This window comes from Cryptotermes secundus, unplaced genomic scaffold, assembly GCF_002891405.2.
Source record: "Cryptotermes secundus unplaced genomic scaffold, Csec_1.0 scaffold92, whole genome shotgun sequence".
NCBI lineage: Eukaryota > Metazoa > Arthropoda > Insecta > Blattodea > Kalotermitidae > Cryptotermes > Cryptotermes secundus.
The window spans coordinates 556,275-577,719 of record NW_019728498.1 but is presented as its reverse complement, the minus strand read 5'-3'; the positions used below and the strand labels follow the sequence as shown (position 1 = coordinate 577,719).

At 40.3% G+C, this 21,445-nt stretch overlaps 1 long non-coding RNA gene across 1 annotated transcript in view; it reads left to right on the top strand.

Annotated features, from left to right (window-relative positions):
• The window catches only part of LOC111865149, a 22,911-nt gene extending 20,543 nt beyond the window's left edge, over nucleotides 1–2,368 (top strand). The window contains exon 3 of the long non-coding RNA XR_002842929.2: nucleotides 1,281–2,368. This is a non-coding gene — a long non-coding RNA (uncharacterized LOC111865149). The remainder of the gene's footprint in view (nucleotides 1–1,280) is intronic.
• Nucleotides 2,369–21,445: the final 19,077 nt, after the last annotated feature.

Sequence of the window (21,445 nt, the reverse complement as noted above, 5' to 3'; positions counted from 1 at the left end):
TTTAGACAGAAGAGAGATGAAGTGACAGGAGGTCGGATAAAACTGTATAATGAGGAGCTTCATAACTTGTACTCTTCTCCGAGTATAATTAGAATGATCAAGTCAAGGAGGATGAGATGGGGAGGGCATATAGCTCGAATGGGGGAGGAAATGAATGAGTATAGGATATTGGTGGGAAAGCCAGAAGGAAAGAGACCACAAGGAAAACCAAGGCGTAGGTGGGTGGACAATATTAATATGGATCTTAGAGAGATAGGTTGGGATGATTTGGATTCGACTGATCTGGCTCAGGATAGGGACCAGTGGAGGGCTCTTGTGAACACGGTAATATACCTTCGGATTCCATAAAATGCTGGGAAATTCTTGAGTAGCTGCAAATTTGGCTTCTCCTCAAGAAGGTCTTAGCTCCATAAGACCCTGCTCAGGTCGTCTTAAAAGTGTCGTTTTATATATAGGTTATTGCTATAAACAATATAACAAGCCCTTCCAGGAGTATAATAATACCTCTTTGGGACTGTTCCTGTGCGTGAATATCTTGACGGAACCCGAAATAAAATAAAACTTGCCACCTTAAACAACTTTCCAGTCCTGTAAAATTTTCTTACCTCTTCTGCTCCTGTAAGCTTACATTCTTATTAGGACAAACCTTGGCACAGTTTGGCCTTCATTTTCAGTAGTTTATTTCTGGCATGCAGTGTATTTCAGTTTCAATAGCTTTGGATTTTTAAGTGGAAAAAAGTGAAACAAATTAAAGCTATCTGTAACTGTTTACTGAAACATTTTATGATTTTGAGCGCCAAGAAACCTGAAACTTGTGTGCACTTTATTTTCAGTTTATATTTCTAGCTAAATATAGATATGTACGTGCAATCATGAATTATTGTCCTAACTATTATGAAACGCCTGCTAAATTCTTCCGACATTTCTATGTATAGATGCCGAAAATTTCCTCTGTTAATACAAATATCTGTTAAAATTTTGACTGTGTTTCTCATTTCGTGTATGCTATAAGAGCCACAAACCATCTATCCGAGAACGCCGTTCCCTTAAATCACTTCTTCTTAGAGTCCAAAATCGTAAATGCCTTTACATTTGCCCTTTAGTTTAACAAAACCTTTCAAGTTCAAAGACATTAATTAATTTAAGGTACTTATTTAATTTTTGTTGTAAAGTAAAATGAGATGAAAAACGAGAAGTTTTATGAAAGCTTCTCTGATTTTGATCATATTTAATAGAAACAGAGAAATGCTTTTAGTTGAGCTTATTCTGTTTTATTACAGATAAACAAGTGGCTGTTCATTCATCTTTGAAACAGGATAACGTATAAATACTTTTAGAGGGATCACTGTGCTAACTAAGAAAATCAAGTGGATTTGCGGAAATATAGTCTCTCTGCAGAAGTGAAAGAAGACTGAAAGCGATTTGTACCAAGGAAACGATTTATAATGGAATATAAACTGCTTAAGTTCAAATGATGGGCAGAGGGTTACAACCAGAAGCATGCAAGGCATGTTTTACAAAAATTGAGTGGAAGTGAAAGAAGAGTGCTTTAGAAACCCACATTTATTTGGTAAGAACTTACATTATAAACCAGGTTTGTGCAGCAGTGACCATCTTGGCTGGAATTCGGAAGGTAGGAAGTTTAAGTTAAGATGGAATATCAGCTATCCTTATGGTTGTGTCGTGGGTTTCCTCAGTGGCAAGAGAAGAATTTATGGAGATTTCCTTGAAACGGCTGAACTCCTCTTTCAAAAGCCTTACAACTGACTATTCATGACCATCTTCTCATTTCATTCGACGCTACAAAACATGCGTGACTGAATCAGCTAAGTTAAATAACACAACAATCATTATTATTAATTTTCTATGCCCAGTTTCTACAGACAGGAAACTTCTCTATTAATTGTTTCTTTGTGTTTTGCGTGTCTGTGTATGTAGGAGGAAAAAGAAGAAACAAAAAGTTAAATAAAGAAGGAAAATCGGATAAAAACACATAACTATCCTAACACGACGAGTGTTTATTTTACAGAATATAACACTATATTCTGGTAGACGGATCTCAACAGATATTAGGTCTGCTCTTCACAGTCATCGATGTGACAACCTCAGATCTGTACTAATATGGGCCACAATAAACTTCGCTTTGTGACAACGGTTCGATCACTATAAAGAGACGTTCTATTGTACGTTATCAGGAGTCTGAGATATATTTTATATATAGGTCTACATCGGAAACGTTGTGTACGCTTATATGAAATGAAACTCGGACAGTAGACAGTGTCTAATACAGTAGTTATATGGAAATATCAGTTTCATTTGAAAGATGAATTCTATGTCAGTTTCATGTACAGTTTTCATAAACCGAAAAATCGAGATTAAACTTATTTCCTTTTCTGACTGCAAAACCGCCCGTGTTCGGATGACCAATTACAGCATGGTTTAGCAACTAGTAACCTACCTATCTACCTACCTACCTACCTACCTACCTACCTACCTACCTACCTACCTACCTACCACGCAGTCCTACAGCCCTGGGTGAGCCTTGGCTTCCTCTACAACCATTCTCCACAACCAATACGTGCTGCCATATGAATGAATCCATGCATGATGCCCGAGGCTGGTTGTTTTTACAGGATGAGGTTGATAGCCTCATGCCCAACCCCCAACCTGGAGGACCAGGATATCTCTCTTAGTCTGGACTCTACCCTTTGACCTTTCCGGCATGGATGACCCTACTGGTAGTTAAACTACCGTCGGCATAGCTCTCCAGGTCACAGAGACACGCAAGCCCCACCACCACGACAAGACGGAAAGACATTTGGGGGGGGGGAGGTAGCAACTATTAAACATAGATTTAATTTAAGAGTGATGTGTTGTTGTAGCTTTTACTTATTGAAAGACCTTGTGTCGACTTTACTGATTTTGTAGGGCGGACTAATATTGTTGTTATCAGATAGGAATGTTAGATTCAGCAACAATGGCAGTTTAAGGCCGTCATGTTTTACGAACATAGGAAAATAACCGTAATATTTAGTTAAAACTTATTTCTCGAACTCAGATTCAAATCGGGGATACCACAAGTGCAATGCAGCGTTTCTCTCCAACAGAAAATAACACGTATCTTTCCGAGCATATAGACCTCTCATAATGGACGGCCTGAGTAACGAAGCAGAGTTTACACTTTGCTATTAAGTTGTTTGGAAACTTGGTTATTTGTCGCGGTGCTGGCCATTATAAGCACTACAACAAGTTTGTCTTGTGCTGTTATGATAACAAGGAAGAAGCGTTATCTAAAATTTTCTCAGAAATTTCCACAATTCCATACTCGTATACTCCGTCTTTTCATAAGAGGAAGTCCATAAAATGTGTTATTACAAGGAAGATGGCACACAAGATCTGGAAATTTGTGTCTGTGGTATATTAAGACAAAGATTGTGTTTCTGGACATTATCTATCATCCTGCTTTTATTTAAACACACAACGTTTCGGAGACTGGCTTCTGTCTCCGTCTTCAGGCGTAAGACGGAGACAGAATCCAGTCTCTGAAACGTCGTGTCTTAAATAAAAGCAGGACGATGGATAACAACGTTTCGGAGACTGGATTGTGTCTCCATCTTCAGGTGTAAGACGGAGACAGAATCCAGTCTCCGAAACGTTTTGTGTTTTAAATAATAACAGGACGATAAATAACACAACGTTTGTGACAGTGGACTGTGTCTCCGTCTTCAGGTGTAAGACGGATAAGAATCCAGTCTCCGGAACTTATATTTTAAATAAAAGCAGGACGGTGGATAAAGTCCAGAGAGACAATAATTGTGAGATAGTACACATTATACAAGATATCTTTCATTTCATTTTCACAGGCTTTTAGATTATCATATTTCCTTATAAAACGCCTGAATATTAAACGTCTGAAAGAGAATAGTGTAGATATATCTCAAAACATTTATAAACACATTTTTGTCAGATTGTAACATGAATGTTAGCCGGAATCCTACTCAATGTTTCAGATGTGTAAAGACACGGAAGACGTACGTGATCTAAAGGACATCCGGACTGGCTTAAGGACGAATCTATTGAAATTCAGACAGGAACATAGGCAGGTTTCGCTCGTACGCTATTTTTGGTGCAAACATATAGTCCGAAATATGATAGTAGGCTATTTTTAGGTTAATATGAAGACCGCACGGAAACATATATCCAGAAACACAATTAATTTCAATGCCTTTGGCAATTTACAAAGTGTACCTGCCGTTTGAAGCAAGATATCGAAATAACATTTTGTATCAGTCAGTCCGGAAGTCGTGTTGTTAAGTGTGGTACAAATTTGAAACATGCTGTTGGGGTACATGTGACTGTCAGATGCACGTATATAATAACTTTTTATTCTATGTATTTAGTTAAACTAGATATTAACAAAAGGAGAACATTCAGCAGAAAACTCGGCTGAAATATTTAAACCTAATTGTTTTAAACTGAGAAGACAAAAATATGTTTATAAATGTGAATTTAGGATATATCTACCCTTCCTTGAATATTTATTCAAAAGGTTTTCTCAGTTGTATGTCTAATATCGGACGTCGAACTGAAGTATAATTATAAATTATAAGACGAAGTTTGGAATTTTGAAATATATTTCAAGATAATGTCGCAAAATATTTCTTGAGTGACTGAGGAGGATCATCAAAAGGTTCTATGGTAAGAGAATAAGATTCGAGATTTCTCGAATATGAAACAGGGGAATCGCCACGCTCTGTGTTTCGGAGTTATATGTAAAGGAAATTAAGGAAACGAAGACTTGTCTGACAGGATATTACGCGATGTTTTGCTATAGACGCTTAGTTATGTTTCGGAGGAAATTTCTACTTCCATATTAGTCACCTCTCCAACGTGAAGATCGATGCTGCACCTTGATCCAGAAAGTCTACGAACGTCCAGAAAACTACACGTTATCACATCGCGGAAGACTGCCTCGAGAACCCTAGTCACAACGGCTTTCTCTTGTTTCTAGATTTCTAAGTTAGGAAAGAAATGAAGGCTTCCAGACACTGACGTTTGTTAGTACCGATCGATTCCTTGTGATAATTTGCTTTCCAAGACTACTCTACTAAGCTGCCTGGGATCTTTCCTTCTTTCCCTCAGTCCATTCAGAATATAATTTTAAAATTACCCACCATCGCTTCCTTCCAAATCCCTTTCAGTGTGTCATTCACAGTGGCAATAATCACCGAAGTCGCATGACATGTACAGTTCTTCACAAGAATCTCATGTCACCTCGGAGTTAGTTGATCGATTTTTTAGGGGGTTTATTAAGCGGCCTTGACTGAGTGCTAGGCTATTTCCGTGATTCACCTCAGGCCTCATAGAACAAAGGTAAGATATTATATGATAGTTTATTGAAATAGGCTACGACCACTTCCTTGCAGTGCTTCACAATCTGTCGTTCATATTTTTCTATATATCGGACACAGTACAACACAGGGCAAATGCAACTGTGAAAGAGTTGTTCAGTAAATGAAAATACATTCATTCGTTCTAAATTCATTCATTCATTAATGGCACTACAGCTCTTCGTTGGGAATCTTTTTTACACAGACGGTAGGACTCCTTGGACGATTGCTGAGCTCGACGCAAGGCCGCTACCTACACACAGAACAACACAAACAAACATCCATGCCATGAGTGGGATTCGAACCCATGATCCCAGCTTTCGAGCGAACGAAGACAGTACATGCCTTAGACGCGCTGCTATTTTGATCGGCAAAAATAATACATAGTCATGTAAAATACACAATGACCGCACTGTAAAGGTCCGGCCATACAGAGCGCTACGCTATGTTCGCTACGTACGCTACGTACGCTGTGTACACTCTGCGACGCAGCTAACATAGGGAACATAGCGTACGTAGCGTGCGTCGCTTACGTAGCGCTCTGTGTGCCGAACCTTAAGAGGGTCGTGCCTTTTCGAACGGTTCGAATAATGAGACCTCGGTTACAAACCACGGTCTAGCATATAGGCCTATACGTTATATCACGGATCTGTGTGGATAGAGGCCTTGCCGCAGATCAATCCCGGTTTCGAGGAGCCCTAAAAATGCGTAAACGGCTTACTTATTCTGAATTAATTGAGTCGGAACCTTGAAGCAGTAGAAGAGGAAACATAAAATAAATAATATATTTTAGCTATGATTTATTAACCTCCATTTATCTGGAAATCAGGCCGTGATGGTGGGGACACAAATGCTCCCTGAAATGTCGGTAATATTTATTCAACTGACGCGTCTGGTAGTCCGAGAAGATTCTATCAACTTTAGCCGCGGTGAAAACTTCAGGTCTTACGTCACACGATAAATTAATATGGAGGCATTATTCGGCTCTGAAATTGTGGAATTGGTGTCTGCATTTTTGTTTCCTGTTTGCCGTTGCTTCAGCTGACATTGCTACTCACATGCGTTTTGTTCAAGCTATATGAGGGAAGCTGTTTGATTGCTGAAGAGAGGGAAGCATTGTCAAAGTACGGTACAGGATATGAAGGAAATGGGTCAGATGTTCTCGTACGTATTTACCGCACGTTTCGAATTCAAATTGAATTTCGATCCTTCGATTTGGGACCGGAGGAAATCCCTCGAGCTACCTGGCGCTCTCACTTCCTTCCGTGAATCCGAAAACAGCCGTGTCTGCCATTGTTTTGAAATTCTGCCTACGAGATCCATCTTTTTCGCGTATCACGAGGAAAAGTAAAATGTTATTTCGATATCAAAAACATGTAAACATATCCCACGTGTAAAAACTAACCAGATATTTCCACTTCTTCCCTTACACAGTCCAGCTTAGTTGGATTTATTTACGGCGCTGTATCTAACTACAACTTCTGAATTTTCTAAAGAGAAACTGTGGGTTTTGTATCGGTATACTTGCAAGGAATTGTAGATCACATCTTAGTCGGGGCATAACTAGCAGTAGCGAAGGATATAAGGAAAAGAAGAAGGGTGAAGGATTCATTAATTTGTCTTTATTTAATTTTATGATAATATTAAAAGGCATATGGCTATAGTATGTTGTTAAAGGGAAAATTAAACCTTGTTGCAGAATATTTAAAATTTCAACACCATTGCGACATTTTATTACAGATGAGTTTCAATATTCTCATAATATTAAGGAATTAATAATTTGTTGAACCATTTAAACGCTCTGTATCCATAAGCTTAAGCGAAGTGCGATAGGCCATTTAAAAATGTAAGTTTTGTTACTCTATGTGGTTTAAAAGGTAAGACGTAGTAATGTGACAGTTGTGAATGTAACAAATATACCGCTCACATTTACAGTGGTATGTCATCTGTGAAACATTTCTTCCTTGTTGTTTGTTACATAATATTTCGAACTTTGATATTACAGGCTGAACCACTTTTCAGTTGACTAAATAACTATTAAGTNCCTTGCGACGAGCTGATCACTCACCCAAGGAGTCCTACCGAATGTCTAGGATCTAGAAAAACCGAAGTGAACGGAGAAGTTCATGGAGGTAGGCCTAGACCCACTGGGGCTGTAGTGCCAAGGAAAGAAAACCTATTAATGAATCCCCTCTGTTTCTCAAGTAATATAACCTCAAATTTGAGATACCCCAGACACCGGTTTCCCTTATTGGGCACTACTTTCAGCCTCTCATTTTTCGGAACCTCAAAACTTGGATAGACACTTGCATTAATTGTAAATGTTTAGTACAGATACTGCCTTCAAAATGTGGAAATTTTCGCAAAAATAAAATATCCTAAGCAAGAAGTCCTGGAGTTCTACATGATTTCCTACTTCAATTTTTGACATGACAAATTGTGACCGGTTATAATTCATCAAATTGGTTTACTCATGCTAAAAACTCTGTATCTTTTAGCCGGAAACTGTAATGCTAAAGAAACCATAAAATTTTAGTTCGGAAATCGGACTTCTATACTTATATTATTTTATTATGTTGTATGTGTATATGTGAGTAAGGGGTGGGCCAAGGACTCAAGCGGTTAGTGACTGGCTTCCCACCGCGGTAGCCCAGGTTCGATCCCGGGTCTGGTCAAGTGGGATTAGTGGTGGACAAAGTGGCGCTGCGGCAGGTTTTCTCCGAGTACTTCGGTTTCCCCTGCCAATCTTCATTCCACCAATTGCTCCACAATCACCCTCACCTATCATCTGGGGCTGGTACAGTAGGCCAGAAGTGGCCGCAGTACAAGGGACTTAGTCCCACCCCACTAACAATAAAAAAGTCCCACCCCACTAGCAATATGAATGAAAGGGGTGGGCCATAAAATCCCAACCTCGCATTGCGACCTCCAATGATCTATTGATTGTATTATGTTCGTCAAATTGGCATTTTTGGGGGCTGTATTTTGACTTCCAAGTCCTACGTTCGAGGAACCCACTCAAATTTCAATTCCCATAACATAAAGTTAAGGTATTGTAACTTAATATTTTATGTAAGATTTGAGGTTCTCACAGCGACGGTTATGAAGTGTTACTTCTATATCATCTGGGGTATAACGCTGTGTAGTACGTTGAAAGCCGAACACAGTCGCAGCGCGGTCTGAGGCATGAACCGTCTTCGCCCGCTCGAACACTGTAATCTTGGGTTCGAATCCCACTCGAAGCGTGGATGTCTGTGCGCATTCATTTTGTGTTTGTGTCGTTCTATGTGTAGATAGTAGCCTTGCAAATGGCTGATCCCCCGTCCAAGGAGTCCTACCGACTGTGTATAGGAATAAGAAATTGAAAAAGCGACCAAGGTCCACAAGGGCTGTGGAGCCATAGAGAGCCAACGGAAGCTAATTAGGAACATTCCGTCTCCATCTTCAGGGTTAGAGAAACCCCCAAGCAAGGAACCAGTACGAAGTAGATAGCCAGCAAGGGGCTGACTGCCTGCATTTCTTAAAGTCCTTTATCACAGGCATTTGTGATCTCACAATCTTCCAGCATCTACGCAAAAATAAAAATAAATACTGCATTATTTATCTTGTTCCTTAAATTTATATAGTAGTAAATTTCATTTCACTCTTAAAGTTTTAATGTTTAAATTGCTATTATGAATGTCAGTAGGGAAAACATGTACTCCTTTGCTGAGACATGAAAGCGGTTTGTGGTGGTGAACAGAGAGAGCATAGAACTTCGTACCAGTTAGGATAGAGCCCACACCGCCGGTAGGTACAGTTCGAGAAGCTACAATCCTTTTTCAGCGCTAGGTTAGATACGTAATACTTGACAAATGAAAAGTGTGTGTCATCGCTTGCTGTAAGTATATTGTACTGTGACATGACGCTTGAAAGCCGGAATATCGAAGCTGGAGCGAAACGTCAATTACTAGACAACGGCTCGGTAATCATGTTTCCGTTACAACAAATAGTAGTGTGTATATATATATTTTTCCCCCTTGGCGCTACAGCCCCAGTGGGCCTAGGCCTACCTCCATGAACTTCTCCGTTCACTTCGGTTTTTCTAGATCTTACACATTCGGTAGGACTCTTTGGGCGGGTGATCAGCTCGTCGCAAGGCTTCTACCTGTAGACAAACACAGAAAAACGCACACAAACATCCATGCCCTGAGTGGGATTCGAACCCACGATCCCGGCTTCCGAGCGAGCGAAGACAGTGCATGCCTTAGACTGCTCGGCTACCGTGACCGTCAGTGTGCATATATAGTTTGCCTAAATAGCAAGTGTAAACATGTCCCCGTGACAAGGAGGAGGTGCATTCTATCCCAGCAGCTCGGCGAATACAGAAGAGACCAGACCACGAGTTCATGTAATTTTTTTTTTTTTGCTCTGTAAAGCCTCTACTGATAGCGGACTTGTGTGTAGTGCAAAAGGAAGAATTTTCAGTAACATGCCATGTGTGTGTAATGTACACCTGACGGAATGTCAAACATATTCATAAGAGTCAAACCCATCTTCTAGCCAGAGAGTATGTTACCTAAGGATTATTACTGCAAGAGTTCAGTTGGCAAAAGTATCTGGTCGGGGATCTCAAGAGGCTTGAAGCCAAGATTAACCGATTAGCAGTAAACCGCAAGTCGTAAAGTAACTCTGACTTTGACCTTGACTTTGAATTAATGTAGTCGAAGAGCATTCAGAAGGCAGCTGAATAGACGAAGGGTTGACAGACATGATAGACGTTATTTCGTGTCACATAATCACAGTAATCTTCAGAGTATGAGAACGTAGTTACGACTCGTGAGTATCCAATAATCCAAACCCCGTCTACAAGTCACTAATACACGTGACAGTACAATATTCCGCCTGGGCAGCAAACAAGAAGCTGCCCTGAGTAACGTGATTCGGCTTTACCCTTCGACATTAACATCGTAACTTTGTTAATTTAATATTAATAAATTCTCCGTAAGATATTATACGTTGCATAAAGTGTCATGGATACGTCTAGTTTGCCATGAGTTCATGGTCGTAATGAGTTTTGGTATAGAGCTGTGCTGTAAGGGAAAAACGTTTGTTACTGGTTGTGTTTATTTGGTTTAATGGGTTTAGCCCTGCTAGAATTTCATCCAGAGTTGCGTATAATGAGCTCCCCGCTGGTTGGGAGCCATCCGACTGCACGCTTACTCTCTGAGAGAAAGCTTGCAGACTGTCGAACTATGGATCCCGTTCGTTTAATAATTATATTGGGTACATTCTGGCAGTACGATTCTGTATAGATGATGGATACTGCCTGGACGACCGAGGGGTCGGCGTTCGAGTACCGGTAAGGTCAAAAAATTTCTCTTCTCCACGTTGTCCAGACTGGCTCTGGCATCCACCCAAACTCATATCCAATGGGTAACGCGGACTCTTTTCTCGGGGTTAAAGGGGCCGAAGCGTGAAGCTCACTACTTACCACCAACTAGTGCCGAGGTCGAGGAAACGTGATCCCTACATCCACTCCCTCGTACATCTTCGTGACGTAGTGCTTAATTAATTAAACACAAGGACAATTTTACTCTTTTTATGATCTGACATTGATACACAGCATAATCGACTAACAAATACAAGCAAAATGTGTTCCTTTTCTGCCTCATAAATATTACTCGACGTGTTAATTATCGATATTTGCTACTGTCATTTCACTACAAATTCATTAAATAACATGACGGTTTGGGAACTGCAGTACGTGTGTTCATACTGCCAATCACAGTGGCCGCGCGGTCTAATACACGAACTGTCTTCGCTCGATCGTGAATTTGAATTCCACTCAAGACATATCTATACGTATGCATTTATCCTGTGTTTGTGTTGTTCCGTTTAGGTAGCGACCTTGCGACGGGCTGATCTCCCTTCCAAGGAGTCCTACAAACTGTGTATAAAAATAAGGAACTCAAAATGGCCAAGGCCCAACAAAGGGTTGTAGAGCCATACATAGACAGATATATAGGGAGGGAGATATTATTATTATTATTATTATTTTTTTTTTTTATTGCTGGTGGGGTGGGACTAAGTCCCTTTTACTGCGGCCACGTCTGGCCAATTGTACCAGCCCCAGATGATAGGTGAGGGGGATTGTGGAGTAATTTGTGGAATGAGGAATGGCATGGGGAAACACAAATCCCACTTGACCAGAGCCGGGATCGAACCCGGGGCGCTTGAGCCATGGCGCGGCTTAGGGAGGTAGGTAGGTAGATCGGAAAATAGAGAGTACAAATGACAGAATTTTTTGAATGACACCGTGGAGATAGCCTCACTTGGCAGAATATACTTGCCAAGTCTTGTGACGATCGGTTTAGACATTGCAGAAGCACTAAGATTATTACCATAAAAAGTTTAGAGGCTTTTAATGACTCTCCTTTTGGGTGAGGTGTTAATTCGTAGTTGATGAAGTAGAAGATACGTGTATGTTGATTGTTGCTCCCTGTGTCCTAACTTTAGTTTGTCGGTAACTAAGGAGGTCTCCCGTTACTTGTTACGGAGAGCACTTCGTGAGAGAAATCGATGGGGCCTCACCCACTGCTTACCTTTGGTCACTTTCACCTACACTGGAGACACACNGGGCCAGTCTGCTCAAGGCTCTGTCGTTATGCTCCACCACTTCTTTATCACAGTCACTGTAATGATACATACACTAAAGTGCCAAAAGTCATGGGATCGCAGTATGTAAATTTATTTTTAAGTGGCGCCACCGTCCTTTGACGGTATTGGAATGCCCAGAGCAGTATCAGTTGTGAGGTGTTCTCTCGTGAGTCAGGTTGAACACGGGCCAGTCTGCTCAAGGCAGACCGACGTGAATTATCGGAGTTTGAACGGGGCATGATAGTGGGTGCCAGGCGGATGGGACATTCCATTTCCGAAGTTGTGCGGTCATTCAACAGTCCACGATCCACGGTGTCACGTGTGTACCGGGAATACCTTGTGGAAGGCATTTCTACCCACCGTGGACAGCGCAGTGGCCGACCACTGGTGCTTAATAATCGTGACCAGCGGCGTCTAGCTAAAATTGTCCGTGGTAACAGATAAGCGACACTGGCTGAAATCACATCCACATTCAATGCAGGAGGTACCAGACGCATATTCAGCAGGTCAGTGCAGCGCTCTTTAGCTTCCATGGGATATGGGTGCAGAAGACCGACCAGAGTGCCTCTGTTAACACCACGACACCGGACACAGCGCCTCACCTGGGCTTGTGGCGTCGCTAATGGGACCCTGGAGGATTGGCAACATGAGGCGTGGTCCGATGAGTAACGGTACATGTTGTTTCGGGCAGATGGTAGGGTTCGGGTGTGGCGCAGACCCCATGAGGCCATGGACCCCAGTTGTCAACAAGGCACCCTGCAGGCTGGTGGTGGTTCCATACTGGTGTGGGGTGGCATGATTTGGGTCCGCTCGTCCACCTAAACACGTCATTTACCGGTGACCGCTACGTTACACTGCTTGGTGACCATTTGCAGCCCTTCATGGACTTCATGTACCCCCACAACGATGGGATATTCCAGCAGGACAATGCACCATGTCATCGGGCCGGAGTTGTCCAGAATTGGTTCGAGGAGCATTCTGGAGAGTTCCGACGAATGGTGTGGCCACCATGTTCGCCCGACATGAACCCAATCGAGCATTTATGGGACGTGGTGGGGAGATCCATTCGCACCCAAAATCCTGCACCTACAAGTACCAGAGAGTTGTGGGCGGCTACCCAGACGGCATGGCTCAACATCTCTCCAGAGGTCTTCCGTCCACTTGTGGAATCGATGCCACGTCGAGTTGCTGCACTTCGCCGGGCTAGAGGGGGTCCTATACGATACTAGGTACCTATCCCATGACTTTTGGCACTTCAGCATATAAGGGAAGGAAAGGTTGGAGGTGGCCTACGAGTGGAAGTAGAATTGTGTTGCCGAATACTCAGTTTGGTAAAGTTGGACTCAGTCACAGAATCTTCTCAGGCCTCGCTTAAACAGGCGACGGGAATAATACTCAGTTTCGCAGAATAAGGCAGTTTGTAGTTGATATTAGTATTATTACAATTTATTACATCCTTTCATCAGAGTAGCACAGGTTGATCTTGTTATCACCGGTATGTATCCACTTTAATACATATTATCTCGCTGTTGCAACACAGAACAATTTTACTGAGCTACAGAGTTCAAGCAGTCACCACATTCTGGCCTACTAGTTTCCAGTCCAAGATAATTACAATAGACGCACATAGATGCACTTAGCGTCTGATAGCCAGAAACTGAGTATTACGATGCGAGAAAAAGAGCGACGCGTATTTGTGGTCTATAAAACACAAGTGTCTGCCATGGAGTGATTTTAGTAATATCCTCCTCACAACAAGCGATATATTCCTACCAATGAATTTATAAACATATTTAACTCCAACTGCTTAAATCATTGGCCTAATTTGAATCTAATAGGTTAACAGATTTTGTTTTTCACAAATGAAATTTGATTTTTACACGAGTTTAATTCTTTGAAATTCAAACGTTCTTTAACTGCTCTGGAAAGCTATCACATTGCTTGAATTATAACATAAATTCTGTTTTTTAATAATTGGCTCTAACCGTTGGATATATGAGAATACAGACAGGATTGCTGAACCCAGCAACAGTTCGAAATTCAAAGAATTAATTACAGTGGCCAATAACATTCTGAACTCTAAGAACAGGCTTATGTCCCGTTTTAATACAAGAATGTGACTATGTCCTTACTTCATACTTATTTTTTATCTTAAATATAATTATCCTTCATTAACAATTATTATAATAGGTTGATTGTAATGAACGGTTACGGGCTATAGTATTGATGTTAATGACGAAAGGAATTAATAAAGTACACGATTCAGGTGGCTTTATGTGACATGTAATGCTTAAGGATTTCATGAAAATGGTACAGGCATTCAAAAAATGATAAGGTTTTGGCTCAGCAATTTGAGAGCCTGTAATGCTGTTATTAGTGATGAAGGGCTTTATGAAAGACGCCGTTAAAAGGGGCTCAGATGTCATGATATTCATAGTAAGTTTTATAAAGACTGCTTCTAACTTTGAAATGTTGTTATGAAGGGTGCACATACAGGCACGCAGACCCACAGACAGAAAGGTGATCTGATAAGAGTACTTTAATTTTTTTTTCAAAATAAAGAAAGGAAATGTGGTGTTGGAGAAGGATGGAGAAGATCAGTTGGACCGATTATGTGAGAAATGAAGAAGTGTTAATTAGAGTCAGTGAGCAGAGGAATATCCTACACGAAATAAGAAAACGGAAGGCTAATTGGATTGGTCATGTTTTACGCAGAAACTGCCTTCTAAAAGAAGTTATTAAAGGAAAGATAGAGGGGCGGATAGAAGTGACCAGAAGAGGAGGAAGAAGACGTAAGAAGATGCTGGATGACCTTGGGGACAGAAGAGGATACTGTCATTTGAAGGAGAAACTCTAGATCGCATTAAGTGGAGGAATTGTTTTGGAAGAGACCGTGGACCTGTCGTCTTGACAGATTACTGATGATGATGATGAAAGAAAGCGGGCTAAAAATAAAGACAAAATTGGAGAATCTCAGGATACAACAATAAAGTGACGCATAATATATATTTGTACATAATGCAAATCTGTTCATAATTGTTCATTGTAATTTGTACAGTATCACATTGTCCATAAACCACTTTTTAAAATAAATGGAGGAAAAGCTTATCTAAAGAAAAAAAAATAGATTTTGGTTTACTGTATTGATGTCGTATATATCGATATCTGATTATTTCTTCGATTAATAACCTCTCGATTGAAGCTGTATAAATATAACAACACTACTGTATGACATTGTACTCATACAATTGGCATGGGCCTATGATTTTCATTAGCTGAATTTTCACTGTACAAAGTGAATACGTAATACCGTTATAGCTGTCTGTGTGCACGTTTTATTTCACAAATGACTTACTGAATTTCCATTAAATTCGCAGTCGGAGGTCTAGAGAGAAAGTTGGCAAATTAATCTCACTTTGGTATTTTCCAACATATTATACGAGTATAACCCAATTTTTATGTCCAAATTGAATATGAGAAAGGGATGGTTGTACAAACTCTGGTTTTACAAAAATGGACGGACACGCGCACACTCACACAAGTACTCTCTTCCTCTGTCCGTCACCTGTACCTACGTATACACAGCAATCCCTCGCCGGAAGCTGAGATTACGTTCTGGAATAACATGCGGGCTGACAATATCAAGGTCGCATGGAAAGCAAGGGCATCACTGACGCAGTTAACATAATCAGGGTTTAAGTAAGTTTCTTGTTCCTTCACTTAGCACAAGAGATAGGCAATAGCTCGTTTAAATTTAATTATATCCAGTTACGATTGTAATTAAACAATGAAATCGTCAGTTTAGTTGTTTAACTTTAAGACATTGGATTATTGCGAATTGAAGTCCATGATGATGATGATGGTTTCTCTACCCCCAATCTGCTGTACACATTTCTTTTCCGTATACACACATTGACACCCGCGGATAGACAAAACCGTATGCCTATGATTGCTATATTGGAAACAAATAAAAAAAGGAAATATAAATCGTCTCTTACTCAGGATAAAGAATAAAACCTGAAACTTTGGTGTGAAATATGGTAAAATTTTATGAAAGAGATAGAAAGAATATTATGTAATATAATATTTGATTATTAAGAGCCGAGATACTCCAGGCAGTATGGTGATTGTCTACGGGCTGAACGACCAAAGGGTCAAAGTTTGAGTCCCGATGGGGGCAAGAATTTTCACTTCTCAATGTCGATCAGAGCGACACTTTGGCCCATCCAACCTCCTGTCCAATGATTACCGGGGGTTCTTTCCCCGGGAATAAAGCGGCCGGGGAATGAAACTGACCACTCACTTCCAACTAGTGCCGAGGTCAAGAAAACGTGGGTCTATATATCCACTCCCGCATTCGTCTTCATGGCGTAGTGCTTAATTACGAGTAGTAAGTACTAGTAAGTGCCGGTCACGGTAGCCGATCGGTCTAAAGCATGTACTGTCTTCGCTCGCTTGGAAAGCGGGATCGTAGGTTCGAATCCCACTCAGGGCATGGATGTTTGTGTGCGTTTTTTTGTGTTTGTGTACAGGTAGAGGCCTTGAGACGAGCTGATCACCCGCCCAAGGAGTCCTACCGAATGTGTAAGATCTAGAAAAACCGAAACGGAGAAGTTCATGGAGGTAGGCCTAGGTCCACTGGGGCTGTAGTGCCAAGGAAAAAAAAGTACTAGTAAGTAGTTAAGCACAGGGACAACTTTGCCTTTTATATCTGATTATTATCAGTTGATTTTAAGGCCTGCTGGCAGTAAATAAGAAAGAATTCTACCGAATGCCCACGAAGGAAACCCTATGTGAGTTTCTGCAGAACCGTGATTATTGAACTACTTAATTGGGAGTAACTAATTAAAAATTCGGACTCTATTGTTCACTCTCCATGTAATGTATAGCCGAATTTTAATTCCGATTACAATCACCAAATATATGGTATATAATAATGATTGTCACACACTCATGTACTAAGAATTCTCATCTGAATATCCCCCATGCCTTGCATGGTTCCCATATCAGACCTTCTGAAAAAATATCAATTTTGATTTAAACGTTGCATTTGAGAGCCAGCAGTCCGCAAATTTCTAGCCTGTTACTTAGTTAAAACATTTTAAAATCTTAACTCTGTAAGCTGTGTGCTTCATTTTCCACACGAAGACTGGGAACACGGTTTTTGAATTCGCTCGGAATCTCAGTATCTTATGCATCAACGGCCATCTTCTTGTAAGTTGGCTCATCCTGTATATGACAGAACATTTGTCCGATGATTTATAACAAACGTCTCAAAGATTAATTGATTCAGACTTCTTATTCACTTGAATCATCATAGCTGAAGAAGATGGCTATAATGCTTGCTTCAGGTTCTGTTAAAATGTAAAAAGATGTCCCTGTGTTTAACTAATTAAACACTACACCATGAAGACGTATGGGGGAGTGAATGTATACATCAAATTTTCTTGACCTCGGCAGTAATTGGAGGTGAATGGTCAGGTTCAAGCTCCAGATACCCATTAAATAGGAGATTGGGTGGACCAGAGAGCCGGTCTGGACGACGTAGAGAAGTGAAAAATCTTTACCTAAGATTTTGTTATAGTAATATATTTGATGAAACAGCAGTAGCAGGTTGCAAGTGCATCTCGACAAATGAAGATTGACTGGCATCTACGCAATCTGGCAATAATCTTACAAGAATTTTACTCATAAGTATTTGAATTGGGGACCAGTTACGTCGGAACTCAATATTTTGTATGTGGATTTTCCCAATGAGTAGGCTTATAGGAGCTCAAGAAAACGAATACAAAAATTCTGTCCTTATACAGGATTTAAATCCCATGCATCGAACAGATTAATCTAACCGTAACGCTATAGAATTTTTTGGAGATACCCTGTTTGTATCTCGGCCAGTTCGCTGTCTCCTCCGACTGATATCTTTCGTAACTTTCGACCTCCTTCCAGGCACATGCATAGTTAGTACTTCGGTTAGGCCATGACCGCTTCCTTTCCAATTCACGTCTCACGAATCAGTCTACAGGACAACTCTATATTCTCTAGATACTGACAGTGTAATAAAATTATCCTCGAAGACGATAGGTTCAGGAAAGGGAATACTATTTTCACGTGTGTGAGTGACTATACACAGGTTCGAATTGGTGACTTGAGTTATTGACCACTGACATACTCACTACTCGTGACTACATTTTACAGATCACTTACACACAAAGAATAGTATCCTCAGTCTATTAGTCTCCAGTAGCCGTATCCCGACAACGGATTTTAACAGAGAATCTATAAGCCTCACTGAATTATACACTCCAGATATCACATATATTCTTCTCTTCACAGCCGCACTCTGTTCTTCACAGCCTTCCGTAGATGACTCACTCTCAACTGACGACTGCGAGTTTGGCGGTCATCACACATGAACCTCTTGGTCTTCTCTTCACACGCTGACTTTCAACTGACTGGATCGTCCCAGTTGTCTCCTTTATAAACCCTTTGCACGGACCGAGTAAAAAACACCGATTCCAACGGTAGCTTTATTGTTGTATTGGCGTATTTACGGCGCCATTTCATTATAACGGCTGTGGTCTCGTTTGTTTGGAGGTCTTTGCCTAGCATTGAGTCTGTACGCCACAATATAATATAGGATCAAAAGTATTTTATTTTGACGGTGAGCTCAGTTTTGTTCTGGCATTAGCAATAAAATTTTGCACATATGTGTCTGTATCACCCTATATCGCCAATGATATCTCGTACATAAATTGAATACTTCCCCATTTTTTAGTTAGGTATGAAAACACGCAATCGATTGTACATGCATTCATATATGGCATACTGGATTCTGATAACAATCCCATTATTCATTTAGTTGAATTGGTTTAAAATTGTTTCCTAATATAATAATATTTATGACATACCTTCTCATATGGATTTTTTTTTTTTAGATTTATAGTATTAATATCATGTTTCCAACATGGAAATTTGTTGGAAGAATTAAGCCAATTAATTCTAATTACCACATCGTCTATATATGAACACAAATCCGCATGCAAACTTACCGGTTATTTTCAATAAAATGTACCAAATGAAGCATCAAATTATATATGTTTTGTTTTTAATTTCCCTTGATTATATAATATAATACACGTATTCCACGTTTTTCATATGAGAATCCGACTGCAGGTAATAGATGTATTGCTGCTGCTAGTATTATCACTACTACTACTACTACTACTACTATTGCTACTGCTACTACTAGTATGGCTGCTACTACATTACTACTGCTGCTGCCACTACTTCTACTGCTACTACTACTGCTGCTGCTGCTGCTGCCACTACTTCTACTACTACTACTACTACTACTACTATTACTACTGCTGCTACTGCTGCTACTACTACTACTACTAGTGCTGCTACTACTTCTACTACTACTGATAATGCTGCTGCTGCTACTACTACTCCTACTTCTAGTACTACTACTACTACTACTACTACTACTACCACCACAGGAAACACTCGCTATAGTGGACTCGGGTATAACCGACAAAATCTGACTATGTATATTTGTGAATTTTTAGAGATCTAAAGCGCTAAGATAATTCTATAGTCAGAAAAATATACATGATAAAAAAGAACCCCAATATAAGAACCTTTATATAAACATATTTCTATATTTATTACGTATATTACCTATGAACTCTATGGTGTCCTTCCATAAATACCCCTTCACTCGGTTTTAGTGGGCATCGGGGCAACGGAGGGCCTTCCCCTCTTGGTCTGTTATAAGGAGGATTTACAGAAATGTGAGTATGTGGCCTGAAAAAATATTATTTGTAGTTGTAGCGAATGAAAGTACAAAGACATATAAGTAAACTTACTGTACAACCAGCTCACCAATAACAAAACAATACTTTACGAGTATTGCTCCAAAAAAAAATTTGGATCATGACTTAAATTACTACGTCTGCAACATGGTTTCAACATCCCAGAGATCTTGAACAGGGTCTCAGATCCTGAGGTGAAACTTCTAGGATCTAACGTTATTCTAATATTTCTGAACTCTGAGACATCAATGGACTTCATTCCGGAGAATGGCGATTAGAATTTAAACAAGTTCTTACCCTGCCTTCTTTCTACAAAATGTATTCTCCTAAAGAAAGGAAAAGCTATCCCTGTAACAGGGCGTGAAGCCTCATAGGGTTGTGACACGTCGAGGCTCCCAAGTTTTCTCTAGACAATTGGCTCACAGATGGAGATAAGGTTGTCAACCTTACGCGCCTGCTGCCCATCAGCCCCAAGTAAGATTTCTGGTACTCATCTCTGTTAGAGGCTGAGTCGACCCCAGGGCCATAAAGAGGCTAGAAGGATTAGAAAAAAATTGAAAAATTCCACATCATCGGGACTCGAGCCCGCAACCTTCCGGCTTGTAACATAGTGCCTCAACCAACTACGCTATAGTGCTTTAAATTATTTCTTTCCCTTTTCGTCTTTCTCTTATGGACAGGCAACTTAATGATTTTTGACTACACAATACTGTGTCGAGAAATCCGATAATGTGTTTAATATTTAACGCCTCGAATTCATTCTAGAAGTTGTACAACAAAACCGCAGAAACTATTGACTCGACACCAATATCTTATATTTTTTTCTGGTATATTTTGAAGAAAGAAATACTGATGTGACATACATAAATTTATATATTTGCTGAGCATTTCTGTCCATGGAACAACAAATTCTCCCCAGCGACGCAACTGTGTCTACACACGTGTAACAATTTAATGTGAAGGGTAGTGAAGAACAAAAGCAATGTAATTTGTGTAGTATTCACCGCGTCACCTTTATGTACTATGTTCAAGATGCCATCTGTATTTATTTTCCGTGGCTGTCAGGCGCTTGGAAATGTACATTTTACCTGCGTAAAATTTGAGTTTTTCACAGCGTTGACTATGAATAATGCAGTCTTCTGAGATGTGGAGCCGTATAGATTTTGTGTGAACTGACGTTTAGGAGGATACGTTCCTCCGAAATGTCTGCTCACATAAGATCTACACGGCACCACATCCCAGAATACGGCATTCTTTAAACTGTATCTGACGCCGATGCTAGCTCTTCGGAATGACGAATGTGGAATGGATTTTGAATCCAGAATAGATCACGTGACTATAGTCGTAAAAAAACTGAGAGATATTAGCCGTTGTTCTGTTTCTTGAGAGTTGACATAAGCAAAGTTATTAATAAAGTATTTTTTTTTTCATTGGCACTACAGTCCTAGTGGGCCTAGGCCTACCTCCAGAAACTTCGTTCACTTCGGTTTTTCTAGACCTTACACATTCGGTAGGACTCCTTGGGCGGGTGATCAGCTCGTCGCAAGGCTTCTACCTGTACACAAACACAAAAAACGCACACACACACACACACAAACTAAA